Raw genomic sequence first — 21,022 nt, forward strand, 5'->3', positions numbered from 1 at the left:
CTATTGTAGATGGGTTCACTGGTTTTTGATTGGCTGCGCGTACTGTTAGTTTTGATTTCCTTCATGGCACTTGGGTGTATGATGGGTTCTTTAATATTTTTTAGTTTAGGATCTGGTTTATTGAGTGGATGTTCAGGACATTTTTTATCGCAAGATGCATGGGATCCTTGGCATAAGACGCATTGAGGGGTGAAATTTTTCCCTTTATGCGGGCATTCGAAAGACTGTTGTTGTTCGAGGCATCTGACACATCTTGGTGGGTTATGACATGCTTTCTGAGTATGCCCGTACCGCTGACACTGAAAGCATTGTGTCGGTCCGGGCCTACCTTTATATGGAACGATTCTAACCTTCATGTCCATTAGATACTTTATGTCAAACATACGTTTTCCTGAAGGATTATTTGGAGCTTCTATGTAGTACATGGGGAGTTCTGTAGGAATACCATCGCGCATGCCTACCATTCTTATAACTTTGATTATTGGTATTTGCAGTTTCTTTATTTTCTCTTTAATTTCTTCTATGGTGTAGTCTGTTGAGAAGCCTTTTAATGCTTTGTCAGAGTGTAATAAATAAGTATGGTATGGGATATGTTTAGTTTCTAGATAATTTTGGGCTGCTTTATAGTCGTCTATACTAGTAACTTTGATTACGAAATTTTCGCCTTCAAGTTTAGCCTCGAATTTACCAAATTTAAGTGTTTCTATGAACATTTCATAGAAACACTTAAATTTCACTTAAATAGAACTTTCACTTAAATAGAAACACTTAAATGAAAAAGTGTGTTTCATAGAACACACTTTTTCTGATGTCCTTCCAGTTGATATCTTAAGTTATTACAAGGGGGGGGGGTATTTTATTGGCTGATTGTTGAGGTTGTTTGAAAGGTAAAGTATTAGTGGAATCATTATTGTCATTATTATCATCCATGTTCTGATTATCGAGATTTTGATCTATTGTTAGTGCGTCGAATTGGTTTGATAATTGCGTAGGAGGGGTGTTATCATTTGATAAGTTGCGCGCTCTTTTTCTAGGTGCGGTCCAAGTATCGTTGTTATTTTGACATATCCTGCTTATAGCTTCATATAATGAAGATTCATGTTTTGGTAATTCCGAAAATAATTTAGCTAATTCCGTGTTAAGTTTGTTGATTTTCTTTATATTTTCATCAGTGGGTTTTTCATTATTGGCATAAGTTAGGAGTTTAATATCTCGTTCGATTTCTAAGCTTTTCGTTATCATTTGACTGGCTTTAATTTTTTCGCCGTCTTTTTCTGTTTTCTTATTCATGATCAAGAGAGGTTCCGGTCGGTGATTGAAAGTAAAAATTTTAGGTAAGCAAATTCGAAGTAGTCACTGCTCTATTCTAGCTGGCTGTCGCATGCGAGAACAAGTGAGACATACTTACAAATAAATCAAGTAGCGAGAGAGCTCAAAAAATTCAACCTAGTCCCTAGGGAATGAGATGGTTGAGCTGTATCTGTATCTGTATCCTGGTCCTACTGACTCGTATACAGTCCTAAGAAGGACTTTTACCAGGCCAATATACCCTTTTTTAGGGATCCTAGATGTTAAAATCCTCCTGAAACAGTGCGTTTCTTTGGAGCATAGCACTTCCTAAGTGCTGAGATGGAGAGTGGTAAGGTAACCTGTCATGATATTTAAATGGCATTTAGAATCTTGAAGAATTGGCATAAGAATATCTTGAAGTTAAGGCATAAATATGATAAGCAATAGATAATGATAAGCAATTTAGATGATAAGCATGGCATGAATTTAGGAGCTGCGCTCCGCACGTCTTTCTCCTGTGACGCTTGAATACTGAATGAGATGATATGGGCGGTGATCTGGATACTTTTAGTGCGCGCTAAACTCTGATTCGTTGATTTGGTCTCATGTTACAATACACTAATGCGATTCGCAGGCCAGTCCTTAATTATTAGTCCTTCTGGTAAAGGAATCGCATAGAAATAATGAAAAAATAGAATCTTGGTTAAATATGATAAATATAAACTAATAAAAATATTTACATATGTACATTACCATTTTTCGTTATGAAAGATGGTGCGCGGTCTGTTATATCGCTGAATCAGAGTTGCGTCGTAGTTAAGAAGATTAGATATTGTAGAATCTGGGTGCTTACTGCAATTTAAAAAGAAGTTGTGGCTACTTTTGATAATTTCACTATTGAGTGGCATAATATTTAGATCTCTGTGAATGGTAACCCTGAGGCGTTAGATATGATTCTGAGCGTTTTATTTTGGATGGTTTGTACCCAGGCAGCATGCATTCGTAAATTGCACGAGAAAAATACGTGCAATTTACGAATGGCCTTTCGTATAAAAAACGTTCAAGTTGAACGTAAAAATATCATAAAAATGTCCAGTGGAAATTACTAAATATTTACGTATATTTTTACGTTATACTATACGTAACTTTTACGTAAAATTTAGGTATATTTACGCGAGAGACTACTGTTCATTCGCAACTTTTACGTATAATATACGTAAATTTCAGTGATTTACGTATATTTTTAGTAAAAATTTACGTATATTTATCGCATATACGTAAATCTCAATTTTTTGCTTCACGTATGCGTATATATTTAGTAAAAATTTACGTAAATTTCCCCGATTTTTTACTGTATATAAACGTATATATTAGGTAAAAATTAAGGTAGATATTCCCCGTATTTTACGGTACAAAAACGTATATATTTGATAGAAATTAACGTATATATTTCCGGTAATTTACGGTACAAAAACGTATATATTTGATAGTAATTGACCTAAATCTTCCCTACGTTTTCTTTGCATATGCGAATGACTGGTAAAAATTTAATCCGATGTATTCTATACTTTACTGTGTATAAATGCACATTTTTTGGTAAAAAATTTGCATAAATCTCCAATTACCTTTTCACTGCATTTTTCATAAAATGTACTTATTTTAATCTTATTTTTTATATAAATCTATGCAAAAACTTTCTGTATGCTATGATTAAAAGGTAAAATAATTTTTATATCAAATTCTTACATATCTGCCTTTTAGTTATGTACAGCAATATGGAATATATATAACTGGAAAATTTAAATGCACTAGTAAATGCAAAAAAAAAAAAAAAAAAAAAAAAAAAAAAAAAAAAATTATATTAAAAAATTATGTAACACTTAAAGGCTGAAAATTACTTTTAATATTTCATTTCAAAGTGACTACAAAATATGCAATAAATTTTGTAAACATCAATTCTGTGTTTTAAATCAATTAATGCTATCGTTCATTTGCATTTTTGTTTACTAAATTCATTTCATAAATTTAAATTTAGTAAACAACTGTAGCAAACAGTTGTTTACTAAATAACACTTTAAATAAATTATTTGCTTTTCCGAAGGACATTTTCTTATGCCATGTAAATGAACGATAGCATTAAATGATTTAAAACATAGAACTCAGGTTTACAAAATTTATTGCATATATTGTAGTCACTTTTAAATGAAATATTAAGTGATTTTCAGCCTTTTAGTGTTATGTAATTTTTGAATAGAAATTAATTTTTTTGCATTTAAATTTTCCAGTTATATATATTCCATATTGCTGTACATACCTAAAAAGTGGATATGTAAAAATTTGATATTAAATTAATTTTATCTTTTAATCATAATATGCAGAACATTTTTGCATAGATTTATATAAAAAATAAAATTAAAATAAGCACATTTTACGAAAAATGCAGTAAATAGGTAATTGGAGATTTATGCAAATTTTTTACCAAAAGTGTGCACTTTACACAGTGAAGAGGAGAAGACATCGGACTAAATTTTTACCAAAGTCATTCGTATATGCAAAGAAAACATAGGGAAGATTTAGGTCAATTATATACGTTTTTATACCGTAAAATACAAGGAATATCTACGTTAATTTCTATCTAAAGTACAATATAGTTAATTAACAAATTCAGTAAACGAATGTAGCACAAAAGAAAACATCATACGTTTAGATTATTTGAATGAGTGTGCTAAATTTTAAAATTGTTAAATATAGACCAGGAAATTGTATAAAACTTAACTTTTCCAATAGTTTACCAAGCTGACTTTGTTATTTTCCTTGAAGATGAATGTTTAATGTCACAAATATTTCATTCATATCTTCAGATAATACACATATACATATTTATTTATTAAAATTCAGTTTATCCCAAACATGTTAAAGAAAATATTAATTTGCATGCAAGTTAATCGAGTAGCTTCTGTTTTAATTACACACATAATTATGATATGTAAAAATTTTACATTTATCAGTCAATCTTGCAATGTATTGTAATCTATTATTGTTGTCTTTTTCAGTTTAAAATCTTATAAATATATTAGATCAGTACTAAAAGTTCACCTCTACAAAAGAAATGCTTTATTGAGGTATTTTTAAAAAGTTCCCTTTTACAAGGTAACTGTTAATTTCATAAATAAGTTCATAAAATTATGCAAATTCAAAATTACCTAAATATGTTCTTTATTTTATCTTATATACCAGATAAAATTTCAAAAAGTTAATTTGTTTAGGAATATTGAATTTTTTAATATTTATCTCATGTGACTTTTTCTATAACATCATTATAAATGTGCATGTTGATGTGGACATATCAATTATTTTTTTCATCAAATAGCTTTATGGTATTAAATGATTTAAAAAGAGGCAACTGGACAAAAGAAAGCAATTAGAAGTTGGCTAATTTTTTATTAATTTGTTGTCAAACGCTGTGCATTTTAGATTATGCTCATATGATGACAATGAGTTATTTAAATTATAAAATTATTATGAACATATCCCACATAAATTAACAAGTATAAAATTTCAAGTTGTTTGAAGTATTATGAACTGTAATACTTTCAAAAGAAATACACATGAAATTAATTTAAGAATTAGGTTTATTTTACAAGTATTCAAAAACTGCAATTACTGTTAAACAATAAAAACTAACATGAAATCTGAAGAGCATATTTTTTTCAATAATAAAATTCAACATAGACTTCATGCAGCTTCGCCATATTTGTTCTATAGTTCGCTGTCTTTAATATCCTGCTCGATTTTTGTAAAAGTGAATTCTTTGTCACCCAATGTTTTGAGAACAGCTCCTAAACCAGAAAAAGAAAAATTTGTAATAATTTCACACTTCAGAGGTTTTCAGTTTTTAAATATAGTTGAAGTATTAAAAGATGCATATAAAATGCACTGAGTATTTCATATTTAAAAATTTACATTTCAGTAATTAAAAATTTAATTTCACACTATCACACAGTAAGCTTCAATTATATACCTTACACAATGCCTATAATTTCAAGTGAAAAATACTTAAGATTTGTTTAGAACTGCAAGGTTGAGAAAGTCTTTAAAGGCTATGTTTGTATTTAAGTACATGAGAAAAAACTTAATTTTGTATTAATTATATTGCATTAGCCTTTTCAATTTTACTCCTACATATAGTAAAGAATATTCACTTTCTTACAGATAACTTTTTCTTAAATAAAGAGTAAGCAGAAAACTAATCACAACACTATATACATATAACAGAATACTTCATAAACATATACATGTCATTAACATACGTATATGCATTAACAGGCTATTTTACACATTTCAATAAACCAGAAACCAATACACAATCAAAAGTATTATCAGTAAATTCCTCCAAAATCAGAGCAAAAATCTTTAATTATGATAACAATGGCATCTCAGTTTGCAATATAAAATATTTCAATTCTACATTCATGTGTATTCTAAGCAAACAGAATGCTGAATAACAATAAAATTATAAATACCATAAAAAAGTTAAGAGCCACGTAGAATGATAGCAAGACTAAATAAGTCTTCCTTCAAAAATCAATTTAAATTCAAAAATTTGCCTTCCTGTTTAACATCTCAAAATAGGGTTACTGCTTTCACTAACTAAATTTCCTGTCTTGGCAAAATAAAAATTGTCACTTCTGTTGCAGGAAATATTTGCTGCAAACTTTGTATGCAAATAATCCAGTGAAAAAATTTTAATTGTGGCTTGAATTATTTTCTTTATTAAATAAATGAAAAATTGCCACATAATATTAATTTATGATCCACATGAAGCTTTTTACCTCTACCATATCATGCAGCTATTTTAAAATATATACTCTCATATAAAAGCCACAGAATTTTTTTACCAATATTAATATAGTATAAATCATTAATAAATCTTCTAAAAACAGCCCCAAATTTTCTGAATTTGATACCCAAAACATAATTCTACGTAACTGTTAATGTATGCATTTGCTTGCACATACTTAAAATGAATTATACACACAAAAACTTAACGTATTAACTTTAATAAATTCTTAATTAGCAGGATGACTCAATTAAGGCAAAATATGAAAGAAATCTAGCTGATGGAATAGTTGTAAAAGATATATTTAAAAAAAGCTAATATTGTTTACCTTACACATAGCAGAAATTGAGTAAACTGTATGCAGCTGGATTATTTATTAGGAATAGAAGTTAGATCAAAGTACCAAAGTCACACTAGGGCTTTAACCATTTGGGTGCAAAGAAGCACCTGAATTTCAAAAAGAATAATTTAAAAAAGCTAATAGAATTATATAACTTTTACAATCTAGTACAAATATTAGACACATACACAACACTAAATGCCATTATTTACTTGCATATTTTCCTTCTTTGTGTACTTTACTCCTTAATTTTTCAGGATATGATTTAGAAACAGAGTTATGGTAAAAATGTATACTGGTAAAAAAAATATTGCTGAAACTGATAAGTCCTTTGAATTATATACTATAGTGCAAAGAGGGATGGAATATGTGACTAAATATGATAAATCAGATTACAATAACATTAAACAAATAACATGAAAAACTGAAAAAAAGAAATTTTATTTGAAATTATTTTTTAACTCATGGAAAGACAGACAGTATTTCCAACTTATTAAATTCAATTATATTTTACCTTTGTCAAACCAATATTGGTAAGAGAGTTGTATTTAAAATCGGTGCTAAGCTAAAACTGCTTTCTTGCCTAATTTTATACTATTGAAAATACCGGTAATAGTCAAAGTTATTCGTACTCAATATGTGTAAGATTATTAATGAGTTGCCAAACCTCAGTTAACCATCTAATATACAACATTCAACATTATTATTTTTCTTTTTGAATGTCAGGTTTTCATTATTTCTGCCAATATATCTGTAACAGGACATAAAGATTGAGTTAATGTAGAATAGAAAATTACCTTGCAAGTTAGCACCTTTACCTTAGTGGCAGTACTTCATTCTCTAGAAAAAACATTTTAAATTATTATACTTAAACAAAAAATTCATATTTGTTACAGCAAAACATCATTAATACAATAAACCAGAGTTGAATGCAAATCTAGTTTAACTCCATTCTTGAAAACTAGTTTATTACTTTCAATTTAATTTAAAAATAATAAAAAATAAGGTACGTATTATGATGACTACCTAGATATCTCGCCTAAACTGGCAATCCTTGTAGGTTATACAGGTTATAGAGGGCACTAAGATAGAGAGTATTAATCCCACACTAGGGACTCTTAACATTTGGTAGGAACAGTTTGAAAAGTGAAACAGATATTTATAGTGAACCAATGCAAAACAAAAACAATAGTTCTTTAGGGACAAAGCCCCTTTGGACTAATAAATCCGAGTAAATTAACAGCTTTTAGCTATTTTTTCTTCTTGTAAAAAATAGACATACAGAATATTTTTAGAAAATAACAGTACTTTAAGCATGCAATTTCCACATATTTAACACAATAATTCATTCTAGCTCTGTTGCAATACTGGCAAAGGTACTCCTCCGTTATTAGGATGGGATTCAGAAATGTACAATGAAACCTCGAGATACGAGGAAAGTATGAGCAAAATATGAGATTAATTTGAGTAACGAGCAATGAGCCAGGCTGTTGGTACGGGTGGCGCCATTTCCCTATCCGGCTCAACTCGGGGAATCCCCTCGTCAGATCACTCAGTGTTCTTTTATATACATGTTTGTGCACTTGCAAGTTAATTGTTTTGACATTTAACATGAAAATAATTATTTCAAGATGCCTCGCAAGAAAATTGTTGCCTCAGATAGTGCTGCAAAGAAAAATAAGAAGGCCATGGCCGTCGATATCAAGAAAGAAATCGTAGATAAACATAAGCATGGTGACGGAATTGGCGAAGACTTGCGGCCTTTCAATATCGAAAATCTATACTATTCTGAAGAAGCAGGAAGAAATTAAGAAACCTGATGTAGCCAAAGGAATTATCGTTGCTTCCAAGCACCATAAAAGTACTCCTATATGTTGAGAAGCTGTTGTTGGTGTGGATTAATGAGAATGAGTTAAAATGTTGGTAACAAAGTTAAACTATTGTTATATTATTTACCAGTGTTATTTATTAGGAAAAATTGACTTGATATTAAAATAATGATATAAAAATTGATATTTTTTGGGGTGTGGAACAGGTTAACTGAATTTCCATTATTTTCAATGGGGAAGCTTGTTTCTAGATACGAGAAATTCGCTATACCAGTTGAATGCTGGAACGAATTAAACTCGTATCTCGGGGTTCCACTGTAGATATGTAAGCATGTGTATGTGCATGTATGCGCATATACACATACATACATAAAGAATATACACATGCACACACGAACACCTACATTTAAAAATGCATGCATATAAACACACATTTCTGAATCTGGTCCTGATAACAGAAGAATGCCTACATGAATCATAGGATTTACATTAATCAGTTTTATTAGAATTCTTAAATGCAGAGGATTTACATTAATCAGTTTTATTAGAATTTTTAAATGCAGAGGATTTACATTAATCAGTTTTATTAGAATTTTTAAATGCAGAGGATTTACATTAATCAGTTTTATTAGAATTCTTAAATGAAATCTTCACTATCCGAAAATTCAATTTCATTTCTAGCTGAAACTGTATCAGGACAATCTCATTTATATTATTTCCCTCTAACAACTGAACATTTAGAAAACCTTTTCTATTCCATGGAAAACTAATGCTAAATTAAACATACATTTTCTAAATCTGAAAATTTTAAGTTAGCTTAGAAACTGTAATCATTCTTAAAAAAGTTTGATTTATGCAGATGTTAGATCAATAAAATTACTTTCCTGTGAAAATGTAATATGGCATTGAACAACACGATTTCACACATCAAGATATACTGAGTGAAAATTCCTGAAATGTTTTATTTCTTGGTATCTCTGCAAGAACTGTATAAATAAGACTACCTCCCTTTTATAAAAAAAAAAAAAAAAAAGAAAATGTTTAGTAAATATACTATGAAGAAAATTTGTTACATTATTTACAGTTCATAATTAATAGAAAATAAATCATTTCTTATCTTATCAGAATTTATTTTTATCACATTCATAAACAGTACTAATTTAAACAAACATACCATTACAATTTCAACAACTATGAACTAGAAAATCCAAATCTGCATCTTTGATGGTCTAGTAGATTGGACGTCTCGTTTACTACAATTCAGCAGGGTGCTGACTCCCCAGACTGTAATATATATAGATAATTAATTTACAAGGGAAAAAGCAACGAAAATATAAACAATTTCTTGGTTTTATATAAGCATTTCTGCACATTTACAATTTAAATTTTTTTAACTATCTAGTTATATCAAAATACATGATTTTGTAAAATATCATTCAAATAATTTAAGGTATTTTAGATCAAATACCAATTTTTCAATAAATTTTTTCATGCAAGTCTAATAATCAACATAACTATCAAGTTTTGACTTCGAAAATTATGTTTAGAGAAATTTGAAGCTGCAGTAAATAGTAATAAATTTATTCAAAACTGAAAGTAAAGCATTCTTACTTTATTTTCTTTCTTTAACTATGGCAGATCTTTTAAAACAACAAAATCAAACAAACAAAAAAGAAATGCATTCATGAAAGGACTTAGGACTTACTTATTATTCATGAAAGGATATATTTCAGTAATTACTAGTGCATAAAAATTCAGTATATATATATAAAAAAATGAACACAGATTTGGAACAAAGTACCTGTGTTTCTATAGCATAAAGTTTCCTTTTTTAATAGCACAATATCTTTGAGTTAAAGATTATATATTAAAGCAAATTTATAAAACTAAATTCAAAAATAAGAAATTAAATTATTTTTAGGGAAAACACTAAGCAAATAAAAAATTTTGAATTTCATAAATAAAAGAAAGTTACATGCTTTATTTTTTGGCATAAGGTAGATAACATTTCCATAACAGATTTCTGAACAATTAGTCATGTTGATATTGCCTTTCTTTTTTCCATTAAAAGCTATTTCCTGCTTAATTACAGTATGCTTTAAGATAAATATTAAAACGTTTGAGTAAAAATAATATAACTATAAAAAGGTGAGACACATACAAAAAGTAGTGACACAAACAGTAAGAAACAGACTAGTGCAAAATTTAACAGTACCAAATCCTGAAAATGAATCATTAGGCACATACACAAAAGAACAACACATGGAAAATCACATTTCCTACACAGACGCTATTTATAAAATTTTATATAGGTGAAAAAGGTACGAGTATTAAACACTGAAAATATTCACTTACTTTCTTCAAATAATTAGTAACTTCGATGGATTCTGTCACAAACGCCAATCCACGAACAAACAGTATTCTTTGCGACTTTACCATTCTTTTCGACCGCCATTGCTGAGTGCTGACAAGGTTCTTTAATATACTAAGGTTAGGCCAGGAACGGAAAAAGCGTGCCATTGGTTGCTGGTAGTGACGTCACCCGGGAGACAAGACGCATCGGCCGACGCGTCTGCTGCATGATTTTGGTAATGGAAAAAATGTAAACTAAAGCAAAATGATCATTTTATATGTGGTAGATACACCGGAAATACCGGGTATATACTTTCCGATTAAGTATTTTGTTAAAGAAAATGTTTATTTTATGCACAGAATTCGTACGAATGCTGAAAATAATTGTAAACATTAAATTCTTTTCGTAAAGGAAAGCATTAGAAAATTAAAAACGATATTTAAGTTAATTAAGGGAAATAAATATTGCAAAACAAGGTATTTTTGAATATTTTTTCGTAGTATTGTTTGCACTAAATTAATCTTGTTGAACAGAACACATGATGGCATAAGTGCTGAGACGTAAAAACATAATCAAAAAGTATTATTCTGTTTATTTTCATTGCTCATGCACTTTTTTTTAATACAAATGAACTTTGACATTCCATGAGAAATATATGATCGTGATTTTCAGTTCAAATTACATATCTCAAGCAAAAATATACATAAAAAGATTTGACTTAACAAATTCATATTTAAATACCATAAAATTCTACAAATTTCTTAATATCCGTCATTATACTTTTAAATAGTATACTTATCACATTCTTTTTAAAGTGAAAAGTCACTTCATACTGATTCACTTCAGATTTTAGCAGAAGTGCATATATTTTCAGTATAATCTAAAAGTACTCTTATAATCCTTTACACTCCCAAGATTTCTATATAACATTTATCCTGACGTGATTATTTGCTTTAGTAAATAATCTTCGATATTGGCATCCTATTCTTCCTTCCATACATTAAAAATGGAACAATAAAAATACATTTTCTTACACATATACGCACAATAATAATAATAATAAACTTGCCCTACATCTTAGTTTCGGCCCACCAGCGGCCGAGCGGTAAAGTCGCTGAACACTGGTAGTTCGGTCCGAATCCCGCGAATGGGCTGGCTGCATGGGCGTTTTCGTGGTTTGCCTCATGTGTAACGTGTATACGAGCCAGTTTCCCTGAGAAAGTCCTCCACAAAGGCATAATACCTATTACGCAGATAGCCCTAGTGTGCTTTGCCATAATTAAATACACCACCACATCTTAATTTAAATTCAGACTGTACACAAATTAAATATTTTTAATTACTAATGTATTTTTATAAGGTTGTTTCTTAAAATACTTTTGTTATACTCGAAATATGTGTTCAATATTGAATTATTTTTCTTTCTCTTATAATTAAAAACAAGTTATATGGAATTAAAATTAAAACTTATGCAGCAGTTAAATAACACTGAACAGAATATCTTACTTACTCTTTCGCTATTTTTATTCTAGCATTATACACAGATTTGTTTTCCTTCAGGTTCAAGCATGTGTAAGTTATATCAATTAAATTACATCACACATACCTGTATGCATCAGTTAAATAACACTGAAAGAAATATGTCACTCACTCATTCGATGTTTGCATCATAGCGAGGTCGAGAAATTGTTCTTTCCTCACGGTGATGCATGTATCAGTTTACTTAGTTCGCAAAGCTTAACCCAGACGCTGCTTCAATACATAGAATTCCGTTTGGGATGTAAAGAAAGTAACCAAAACATGTGAATGAAGTTGGATACGCGAATTTATTAACTAATCATTCAGGTACTCAGTATTGGTAAACATGACATGAGTTTAAATATCTCACTACGATGTAAGTCTCATACACAAAATGAAGATTATGATAAAAAAAATGATTTAAAATGAGAAATTTTTGAATTTAAATGTAAAATAGCAGTAAAATGAAAAATAAATGTAAAATTACATCACAGTTATGTATGAAAACTACATAAATTCATTAAAAAATAGTTATTTTATCTGGTTGTAAAGAGTGTTTTCCGCCAAAAAACGTATTAACGTGTATAATTCTGACACAACGCTATAGCAGAATTTGCCACTTCCGCCTAGGTATAATAGCAAATTAACAACACAAATCAAATCAAACTGTTGATGCAACAAAAGTAAACAAACGCCAAGAACTAACGATGTCACCCACATGACGTCATGCGTATGTGGCATAACTTTCTCCCTGCACTGCGCATCGCTCTTGGGCCCCCCCCCTGGAGTGCTGACTTCACAAATATCCCGCCACAACCGGAAGTAGAAAGTGTCTGCTTTGCCATTGGTCAGTGAACAAGAATTGCAACGCTTTTTTTTTCTTTATAATTAAACATATTAAGAAAGCCTCTAAATTAGCATATGAAATAAACTTACTTTCGCATTATATAAATTTATATTCACAGCATCTCTGTATTAAGGTAATAATTAAATTTTTCTACGAAAAATAGAAATGTCTGTATATGCGCATGCTCAGTGTATAATCGTAAATCCGGTTAATTTTTATAGCGTAAAATTAACTATGCAAATTTTGAGTTCATTTAACTGAACTCTTGTACTTATTCTGTAGATCTCCATATTAAGAATGTCTTTAACTGTTTCAGGAAAAATATAAAATATAATATAATTATTTATTTACATTATTTATTAATTTTTTCCTCATATAAAAATTATTAAAATCGCTATATCATTTTTTCCGTACATTAAACAAAATTTAAAAAAATTAGCCTCATATGATTTTTATAACAAAGATTAAAGGAACTGAAATATATGTAAAATATCAGGATTCAGCTTGCAATTTCGTAGAGTTATTATTATTATTATTAAATAAAAATATTAGTATATCTTTGATTATAATTAATGATCCTTTGGTCTACATTAAACTATTGTTCAAGAAGTTAAACGTTTTCGAGCATCTTCTGCTGTATTTATTATTATATTCCTCGACATGAAAGATTTGCTAGTCTTATTCCAATTTAATTGCCCACATTTGCTAAATAAAATAAGGCGAGTATTATACCAAACTCAGTAAGTACACAAATTTAATATACAGCTTATTCCAGTTAAATGGGTAATAGGATTTTCATAAAAGAAATTAAATTGTGTAAATTAATGTAAGTGTTGATATGAATAAAAATAAAAAATTTGATATAAGAAAATAAATAAGTTGTTTTGAAGATGTTTGAATTAAGAAAATATAATTTTTTGTAAAAATGCACGTAAAGATTTAGCTCACATGTTAAAATTTATAGAAAAATTTTAGCCTCATATATGAATGCCCCTTTTTCATGTTCGTGGACAAGGAAAACAAAGTGAAATGCCAGAAATACACTAAATATTTTGAATTAATAAACTTCATTTTCAATCTTTTTAGACTTCGTATAATATCCGTAAAAGTGGCGAATGAAATATACCATAAAGGCAGTAGTTTCTTTCAGAACATTCGGATTCGTATAATATGCGTAAAAGTGACGAATAAAATATACCATCATGGCGGTAGTTTTATCAGTACATTCGGATTCGTATAATTTTCGTAAAAATAACGTGTGGAAAATAACGATCAAGAGTTAACAGTAACTTCAGCCTTTTTCATTCGTATAAATTTCGTAAAAGTAACGTGCAAAAAATACCATACCCTTATTTCACCAAAATTATACGTATATTTTTGGAGACGTGCTGCTTGGGTAGGATTTCTGTATTTGATTTAGCAGTGGCTGCCCATGCTGGTGAAGCATATAATAAAGTAGGACGAATTGCTTGTATATAGATGGTTCTTTTAGTGTTGAGACTAAGTTGGGAGTTTCTACCTGTGAGTGCTATTATTGCATTGAATGCCTTATAGGCCTGATTCCGTGTATATAGCATATGCTTCCTGAAGGTGAGCTTATTGTCTAGGAAAACTCCTAAATATTTGACTTCTTTTGCCTGTGGGATGATTTGGTTATTGATTGTAATATTTTCTAGTTGTCGTCTGAGGCTGTTTTTTCTGAAATAGATGAGAGTAGATTTGCTTTCGTTAATTTTAATTTTCCAGGCTTTAAACCATTGCGTGACTATGTTGAGGTGCTTTTGAAGATTATTTTTCGCTTTTTTGGGAGTTATAGATTTGCTTAATATAGCAGTGTCATCAGCGTAGCTGGAGATTTGGATACTTGGATCTGTAGGAATATCGTTGATGTAGATGTTGAAAAGGGTAGGTGAAATTATAGATCCTTGTGCTAAGCCCGCAGTGGGATAATGAGGGGATGATAAAGAATTTTTGACTTTGACTTGGTATGATCTGGTATTGAGGAAATTTGAGATGAGAACTATGAGGCTGGGTGGGAACTGATAATTAATTAATTTGATAATGAGGCCGTTCAGCCAGACTTTATCAAATGCCTTTTCAATGTCGAGGAATATACCGGCTACGGTTTCCTTTTTAATGAAACTTTCGCCGATATATTCCACTAGCCTGGTGATTTGATGCACAGTAGAGTAGCCAGTACGGAATCCAAATTGATGGTTTTTAATGATATTGTTATTGTTAAGATGATCTTTAATTCTATTTGTGATGATGCGTTCGAAAATTTTGCCTATGGATGGGAGGAGAGATATGGGTCTATAGTTAGACGTGTTTGAAGGATCTTTTCCGGGTTTCTTTAGGATGAAGATTATGGCATGTTTCCAACATCTCGGGAAGTGATTTTTCCTAAGGGCAAGCATTATAGATGTTACATAAGAGGATGATAGCTTTTTTAGGGAGATTTTTGATGGCTTTGTTGCTGATTTGGTCATGTCCTGCTGCTTTCTTGATGTTGAGGCTTTTTATGATTTTGCGTATTTCACTTGGGTTGGTAGGAAAATTTGGGCTATTGCAGTTATTGGAGATGAATTGATTTACATGATTAATGACATTACTGTCATTACTGCGGGGATATGAGTTGTTTGAGAATTGCGTTTGAAAGTCTTCGGCAAAAATTTCCGCTAGTTCCTCGGGTTTGGAGATAGTAGTGTTATTCCTTTTGATAGGACCTATTGTATAATTTTTGTTTTGTAAAGCTTTTGCAATTTTCCAAACTGAGTGATCTCTTATCTCTATTATTGAGGCTGGATACGAAGTCATTCCATGCTTTGTCGTTATAATTTTTGAGCAATTTTCTAAGTTCTTTCTGAGCTCTGTTGAAGTTTCTTTTGTCCCTATGGTCCTGTGTTCTTTGCGCTATTTTTCTGAGGTGGTTTTTCTCTGTGATTTTTCTTAGACTATATGGAGGTAATGTTGCAGGGGTTTCTTTGTTAACAGAGTTAGAGTGATTAATGGCTTGATTGATACGTTTGTTGAGTAGTTCTATTGCCGCGTCGATTTCTGGGCCAGAACCTAGGCTGGTAGTGGCTTGGATGTGTTGGTTGAGAAGGTAGGTGAAATTATTCCAATTAATTTTGGTCTTTAGGGGTGGGAGGCCATGCCTAAGCCCATATAAAGTAAATTCCATAGGAAGATGATCTGAGGAGAGGCAGTTTGCGACTTGAATATTTGGAGTTTGCTGGATATTATGAGTGATGAACGACATCTAGAACGTCTGGTTGACCGAAAAGTGTAGTGGGAATATAAGTAGGGTCTTCTGGGGCGTAAATTTCAGCGTTGCTATTTAGAATATAGTTGTTTAAAATGATGCCATTATTATTATTGGTTTTTGAGTTCCAGTTCTGGTGCTTGCAGTTTAAATCTCCTGCTATTATAGTAGGGTATCCGAGGTTGAAGATGATATCCAGATCGTTAGTGCTGATGTAATTATTAGGAGGTTTGTATGCGGAAATTAAGAGAAATTCGGTATTCTTGCTATTTAGGATGCAAGCAGTAGCTTCCATGCTGGAGAGTTGAGGCAAATTGAAGGGGTAGCAATTTAAATAACGTTTAGTGGCGATGAGGGTTCCTCCACCTCTGTTGTGGGTCCGATCTGTGCGAAAGATATCATAGTTAGGGATTTTAAATTTGACTGTAGGTTGAAGGTGAGTTTCTGAGATCATAAGGACATCTATGCTATTTTTGTGAAGGTAATCTTTAACTTCTGTGAGTTGCCTTTTAATTCCATTGCTATTGAATGCTGTGAATGTTGCATAATTGATGTGCTGGTTATTGTGATTAATATTATTGGAGATATTACTCATAGTTGTGGTTTTCAAATACCCGTATAGCCTCCATGGCCAGTTTTAATTTGGATTGACTTTCCTTAACATTCCTGAATTTAATGTAAATTTGGTAAAGCTCTTGGATGAAGTTTAAAAAATCTTCGAATGATTCGTCTTTATTTATTGTATTATTTTCCGGGTTTTTCTGGGTTTTCATATTATCCTTTTCTCTGATGTTAGCTGTGATGCTTGCGTAAGATTGGCTTTCAGTTGTGGGTTTCCTGGTATTTGATTGGTTCGCTGTGGTGGTAGTATTTTGAGTTTTGATCATGGCGCTGGGTATTATAGTTGAGTGTTCCTTAGTAACTCTTGCGGCTTGTTTGTTGTTAGGGTGTTCGGGGCATTTTAAATCACAGGCTGCGTAAGAGCCTTTGCATAGAACACAGATAGGGGAGATCTTTTTCCCTGCCGGATCATATGCTGCCGGATGAGAAAATGCTAAAGGTTGTTATCCGTAGAGAATTTTAAAAAGAAAAGTTCTTTAACATGTTTGATTCATGCAAAAGGATTTAATTGCTGTGCTTTAACCAAAGCGGTTGCATTTGCTACCTATATAAAAGAAAGTGTGCAAGAAAAAGAGCTCATTTGTCATCAGCATGTGTCATCTGAAGGATGTGGATTATCTAAAACTATTAGGAAAAAGTCGAATAAAAGCAGCTGTACTGAAAAAGTGTCCGAATCATCTCATTGAATCAGTTTGTGAGTGTGTTTTAAATCTTCTAAAAGGAAACGTACCCATCACCAAACGGGTCAAAAATCGACTCGCCCCTTTTAAAAGAACTTTAAGAAAACTAGCGGACAAAAAAGTACCTCTTTTTAAGAAAAGACGTATTTTGGTTCAAAAAGGTGACGGTTTTCTATCTTTCCTGATTCCTGCAGCAGTCAGTGTCTTATCCTATCTTGTCCATGGAACACAGTAAGAAATTTGCCTTGGTACCGCTGGATCGTATGCACCAGTTTGAAGATGAACATTTGAGTGATTTAGATACCCAAATTCAAAACATCTTAAAAAAGAAAATGGACGATGAAGAAAAATCCAAATTGTACATCCAGGTTCTGAAAAAGTATGTTACATTTCCTCATGTGAACGCTTTTGAAGAACAACCGCCTGAACAACTTTCTGAGAAAGATATAGTAAAAGAAATTATGCAAACAGTTCCTGTGAAGCAGAAAAGAACGGCACAGAAAATAATAGATTTTCTAAAAGAGCATCAGATTTCCTGGACACAGAATAAAGAACTCATTCTGGATGATCATGTGTTTTCTGGCTGTGACATTGTTCAGTTGATAAACTTTCTGTTGAGAAATAGAACTCAAAAACCTTTTGCCTTTGAACAGTTTAAAAATGTACTGAATGCTAACAACTTTCCTCAAGACTTTGTCAAAAACAAACATTTAATGAATGTAAAAACTATGTATGCTAGACCTAAAAGAAAATCCTCTTCGCAGCTGCGGCTAAAATTGTAATGACATGTGTAATACTTTGAGATATGAATAAAAGTTAATTTCTGATTATTTGTGTTATGTTTTTCTTTCTAATTAAGCTAACATATAAAATCATTTTTTTTTTCTGATTAAACTAGTATATACATAATCATAACCATTATTTTCTAAAAAAAAATATTAAAAAAAACTTACCTTTCATGCCATTCTTTGAAAAAAAGAAAAACACCATAATTTTCAAACTTCTGTTTATTTTTTATCTAAATAAGTTTTTACACGCAAATACTGTGCATAACATCTTTTTACATACAAACATTTTTTGTACATACCATACATTTTTACAAAAGTTATTTTCAAAAGCCAAATGGTAAGGTGGTCAAGTCCTGTTGCATCACCCTTTTATCCAACACAATTCTGTACAGTTTTGTTTCCGGTTTATTCACTACCTTTCTTCTTTTTGGTTCTCGGGTGATTTTGCAGGGGTTGTGGAGAGAGATGATCTCACTTCGGTCGAGGCTGCAGACCAGACTTTTAATGGCTTCAAAATTCAGCAACTGGGAATTCCGGAAGTTCAATGAAAATCATCTGACTTTCCAGCAAGTTTTCCCAGTGGCCGTCTGGTATGCGTAGTTTTTCGGTCCTCCTGAAAAAATAAAACATCATGAGAAAAAAAAGAGATAATAGAAAAAACATTAAACATTTTTGGTACATATTAAATAAGGAACTTTTTAAAGGTGTTTACCTGACACGAAGGTTTTGATAACATCTCCATCCAGTTCGTCGGTAAATTCTCCTAAGAAGTTTCCTAAGGGGGGATCGTTGCAACCATTCGAGGCATAGATGATGAAATCTGTGTTGTGATACAGGGCATTTCGACCCAGCTTCTCCATTTCACTATACAGCTTGAGACGAGCCCAAGCTGTTGTGAAGGTCGCTAGGAAAATGTTGGCCGAGGCATCCTGCGGCACAAACTCCTTTGAAGATTCCCAGGAAATGGCAGCCACCTCAGGCGTGGGCAGAAAGACATCTTTGATCTGAAAAATAGAAGAGTCATGAGGTAACAGTTCAAAATAGTTATAAGTTAACAGTTTGAAACACACTAAGCTTATAGATGGATAAAATCGGTAAGGAAACTTACTTTTTTAGTAGGATCCGCCAACATCTTTTTAAAGTCTGGCAGCGTATGTACGTAGGTCAGTTGCGCTTTGTTGACGTTCATGCCCCATCTGAAACAAAAATTCAACATAAATCACAAAGAATTAAAAATGTTTACAAAAAATTTAAGTCCAAAAGAAATCATATGATTTCTTGAAGAGATTCATTTATTTTTATTAACCAGTTATTTTATTGTTAATAAGCTTTTCTTTCTCGCTTTCCATTTTCCTGCCAGAATGCTAATTTCGAGTGTATTCGAATGAGGTAGAAAGCAGTAGTATTTAAAGGAAGAGGTTTTAGATGGTAGAATCAGAACAAAAAATCTACTTGAAGACCACATCACTAGTTGGTTCCCTTGGGAGCAGGTTATCTGCAGCATTGCATTTTTCTCGCCATTAGCTTGTCACGCCAATTTTAAGTCTGAGATAATTTGTACATTTTCTGTCAGCGTAGCCTTTGGGCTAACTAAAATTTACTTAGTTAAATTCATTTCGTTACTTTTGATTTATGCCATAAATTCTTTTGATATATGGTGTCTCTCATCTATAAAAGAAAAGTGTAAACTTAAAATATATGAGAAGTGAACATGGGTCTCATGTTGGATAATATGAGACAGTCACAATTTCTGGTATTATTATGTGTAGGACTTTGGGTCCTACAAATAATAAAAGATAATTATTAAAAGCAAACACTGTCACCCAGATGGCACCAATGGGCCCGGGTTCGAATCCCGGAGGCGTAATAACGTTGTGTTGATCAATGTGCATGCTGAATGGTGTACTGTTGGCATGGGACGAAATATTGGTGACTAAGGGAAAGCAAAAGCAACCTTTACACAAGCATGTTTGTGAAGCATGTCTTATTGACTAATGTTTACAATTGCAGCATTACAGAAATTTATTTGTACTTATTGCATTTGCTTGTGTTTCATTTTGGTTTGACAATTATTTCATGCAAAATCAGAAATCTTTCCCTCCCTTCAATGATTATCTGTACATTAGCAATATTTTTTGGGGGATTTATGCTATTATTGATGATGATGTAATCAATAGAGGAAACCTGAGTTTTGAATCCCATTCTATATAATGATGTTCGGATGATAAGGTATCGATTAAACTAGTTTTTAAATACTTCAGTTACATGCCTTAAAATGAATAGATTGTATAATATGAATATTTTGAATGACAGTCTGTTAATAAACAATGACCAAAAAATAATATTCTCATGTCTTAATTCTGTATTCCACATGATGAAATCTACTCCATGCTATGATATTAGCAGCTGCAGCATAGAAAAGCAAAAATTTGTGGTCTTAACTTTGCAAATCATCAGTAACATTTTAAGAAAATTAGAAAAGCTGAAGATGAAATGGGCATAATTAAGACTATTTTAAATTTCTGCATAAACTCACTGTTTTAGTGATATTTTAAGTACTACAGAGTTATAAAAAAGCTCTTTAAAATGTTACTTTTTTCTTTTTATACTTGAACTAGTTATATCATCAATTTTATAAATAATTGCATTTA

General features: G+C 31.1%; 2 long non-coding RNA genes across 2 annotated transcripts; both read right to left on the minus strand.

Annotated features, from left to right (window-relative positions):
- Positions 1 to 4,782: 4,782 nt before the first annotated feature.
- Positions 4,783 to 10,778, minus strand: LOC146994477 (uncharacterized). The gene is made up of 4 exons (XR_015043777.1): positions 10,655 to 10,778; positions 9,474 to 9,583; positions 7,268 to 7,310; positions 4,783 to 5,129 (listed from the first exon to the last, which is right to left on the minus strand). It is a non-coding gene; the product is annotated as an uncharacterized LOC146994477 (long non-coding RNA).
- Positions 10,779 to 18,586: 7,808 nt separating this feature from the next.
- Positions 18,587 to 19,369, minus strand: LOC146994478 (uncharacterized). Its single transcript, XR_015043877.1, has 2 exons — positions 19,084 to 19,369; positions 18,587 to 18,984 (listed from the first exon to the last, which is right to left on the minus strand). It is a non-coding gene; the product is annotated as an uncharacterized LOC146994478 (long non-coding RNA).
- Positions 19,370 to 21,022: the final 1,653 nt, after the last annotated feature.

This window comes from Stegodyphus dumicola, chromosome 11, assembly GCF_044657685.1.
Source record: "Stegodyphus dumicola isolate Sdum_Otavi_A_Nest chromosome 11, ASM4465768v1".
In the NCBI taxonomy this organism is placed as follows: Eukaryota; Metazoa; Arthropoda; class Arachnida; order Araneae; family Eresidae; genus Stegodyphus; species Stegodyphus dumicola.